Source organism: Loa loa (genome assembly GCF_000183805.2).
Source record: "Loa loa unplaced genomic scaffold supercont3.21, whole genome shotgun sequence".
NCBI classification, from domain to species: domain Eukaryota; kingdom Metazoa; phylum Nematoda; class Chromadorea; order Rhabditida; family Onchocercidae; genus Loa; species Loa loa.
This window is the reverse complement of record NW_018108201.1, coordinates 484,486-488,164: the sequence shown is the minus strand read 5'-3', so window position 1 is coordinate 488,164 and position 3,679 is coordinate 484,486.

Here is a 3,679-nt window from a genome sequence, read left to right as displayed (position 1 = left end):
GGCCTGAAAATCATTTTTATGAATTATGGCCTGAAAATCATTTTTATTGAAATTTATGGCCTGAAAATCATTTTTATTGAAATTTATGGCCTGAAAATCATTTTTATTGAAATTTGTGGCCTGAAAGTCATTTTTCTTTCTTTATTTTACCACTGTAACTTATCATTACAACAACAACAACATTCCTTACTTTTCCTCAATTTCTTCCCGAAAACTTTTCCATTCAAATCACTGATATGATAAACTATCTTAGGGTGATGAAATCTTGATCGCAACCCTGCTATTCGTTGTCGCGCTGATACTATTTATCATGGGAATATATATGGTAGATCAAGTACAACATGGAAAAGATCGTTCATTTCAGAAATATATCAATGAACGGAAAAGATCAAATGAAAGTATAAATTACTGATAAGATGATGTTATATTAATGTTAACTTTTGCAATTATTTCCTTTTTAATGATTAAAATATCAGTTCATATCGTTGAAATTATTGTGACATAATTCATTCGAAAAAGTCGAAATTTTAACATTTAAAAAATTATGCAATAAATTCGAATAATTTCTGCAAATTGATAAATTAATTGATAATTAAATTAAAACTGATAAATGAAAGTATTATTATTCTAGAAGAGTTTGTATTTGAGACAGTTGTACTTTCCAGAAAAACGGAAGAAAATGGAATTAGTTTTGAGACAATCAATCAATTCCAATTGGAATGATATCAATATGGAATCCACTTCAACAGTTTTAGTTTCATTCTTATATTTGCTGAATGATTTTTAATTCTAACTGTTCCGTTTTACTTGATAGGATGAAACTTGAATGTAACCGGAATTAGGATATAAGCATTACAGTACAATGAATGGTATTTCCAATAATTCCAATAAAAACAAATTTTATTAATTGGTCTAATTTAATGCAATTTAAGTCGTCTACTGAAAATTCAACTTCACGAAGTGGTACTGCCAGTTGAATATTTCAAGTCAGTTGTTCACAATACAATCATTCGAATTGATTATATAATTTTTTGCTTATAAATTATGGAATTGATGATAATGAGCAAATATAATCATATCATATCAACATAAATTTATCATTTCTGATATAGTAAGAGAAACATATTATCAAATAAGCATCAATATGAAATTTATAAAAATAAGCCAATGACAGTAAGATCATTTCATTAATAACAATCTATATGATCCGATCAACAATATATCAAATTTATTATCAGTTCTAGTCCAAAAATGTCACCGTAAAGATTACTTTATGGCTGGAACGTGTAATGTATGTTTTAGAAGGATTAAAAAGTGAAAGGAAATGAAATGAAAGAATTAATTAAACAAATTAATTAGATTTTAATCAAACGGAATTATCATTGGAAATTAATTGGACGGAATTATCATCATTCCAAATGAGAGAAAAATAAATGAATTAATTAAATAATACTTAGATCTAATAACCAGTATCATGAATGATGCGCGTTATAGACCAAATAATCAATAAATCTTGATAACCTGATTATGGATCGAATGATCAATGAATTTTGATAATCTATATATAGATTGAACGATTAATGAATTGTGATAACCTGTACCTAATCAAACACACATCATATCATTTCAATTACGTTACGGTGATTATTGATAATCAGTGAAATTTCACGACAATCATGAAAGCATATCGTGGTAATGTCAAAGAGAATCACCAATTAAGTCTAACCTAAATCTATCCATCAATTTTGAAAACAGTTTCATTGGTAATATACTTCGTGTGGTGTATGTATGTGTGTATGTGTATGTGTATGTGTGTGTATGTGTGCGTGTATGTGTGTGTGTGTGTGTGTGTGTGTGTTAAGGTCTGTCTGTTGTGTAACTCTGATAAATCTTTGTCTATGCATATCAGTTGTATGTTGTAAATGAATAGGTTCACATAGTGTTTAATATAGGATTTCTCAATCTATCACTTCCCATCTCACAAATATCCGTCCACGAACACAACATAGATACACAGACACAGACAGACACACACATACACGCACATACATACACATACACTCATATATATTCCAAGTTTCAAAGGAAGGAAGCCCAGGCTACATCAACAAACAACGTCCGGTGCTATTCCAGCTAATATTTTCAATTCTAACATTTGGATGATTACTTTTCATTCTTATGCTTATCCCTTTTTATATTTTCATATAATTAATTAATTTTTTACTTTGTCAATTATTGTTTTTTTTTCCTCAAAATTTGTTAGCATATTTCATGCTTTGTTAAGCATAATCGAATTAATCAGAAATTTCATTTTCTCTTCCTCATTTACATTCTCACATATTTGAATTAGCTTTATTTTAAAAGAAAAATGAATTAAAATTTAATTTTCATTTCATTTCAATCGATATATCGTATCAATGATTTGTATGCATTCATTCGATACAAACCTAAACATATTTTTCCTTTGCCTTTTTTATGCTTAATTTAAAAAAAAACAAAAAAAAAAAAAGATGAAAGATAAACAAATTAATTTCACTGATATTTTCTCCACTTTTTTCCTTTTTTTTTTTTTTTTTTATCAAATTATCTTTACTGGCTTTAAGCAGCTGTTACTGCTATTTATTTCCAATTCTTTTCAACAAGAATCGATACAAATTGTTGTGGAAAATTCACCAAATGAATTGTATAATCGAATATTTGACCTTTTCCATTGATTCATATCAATGGGAAAGGTCAAATATCTAATTGAAATATGGAAATTTCGCCAAATTTTTTTCCAAACAATGGATGATTTTCGTGACAAAAGCGCCTAAATTTCTCTTATTGCCCTGCTTTTATGTCTTTTTTTTTTCGCAAGGCCGTTTTTTCTATTACTAATCCATTTTACATCAAAATCTTTTGAACTAATTTGAGTTTAGCGCTTAAAATTAGATTAATGAAAAAGTTAATTGCGCTATTGATAATTGAATGTGCAGTAAGAATTAGTGATAGGATAGAAAATAACTTTTATCAATGTAAATATTGTACTGATAAATTTATTTCCTAAATTAATCTTTCCAATTAATCCAAATTCATTCATTCATTTCAATCTGATCACATTTACAAATAATATTTGCATCATTTTGATCCAAAAAAAAAAGAAAAAAAACTTTCGTACTATCAAATTGTTTAAATGGAAAGTGAATTTCCTTTTTGTGAAATACAAATATGACTTTTAACAAATAAATTAGATTAAATCTTTTTATCTCAACTACGTCAATCAACAATTTTACAAATTTCAACATAAAAAAAAAAAAGAAGAACTTGGATTCGATACATACAGCGGCATTTGTAAAAAGACTTTTTCGCTTTTTTTTCCTTTTTTTTTGTAATGTAAAACATTTTCATCAATTATTGCAATAAATTTATACAAAGATGTTAGTAAAGAAGTTGTTGCTGAACATAACTGCTTAGCTTCTAATGAAGATTTATGGACAAATGCGCTCTGTTTGTTCAAACCTTCAACAACATCAAGCAGTTCAATTAATTAACCTCCTTAAAATCATTTTATTTGTTGAGAGATTATTCATCCAATGAATGATGTATCAATATTATTAATCAATTTCAAATTTTAATTACACTTTCATTTTAAACTGTACATCTCTCTCTCTCCCTCTTCTCCTCTCTCTCTCTCCCTTTC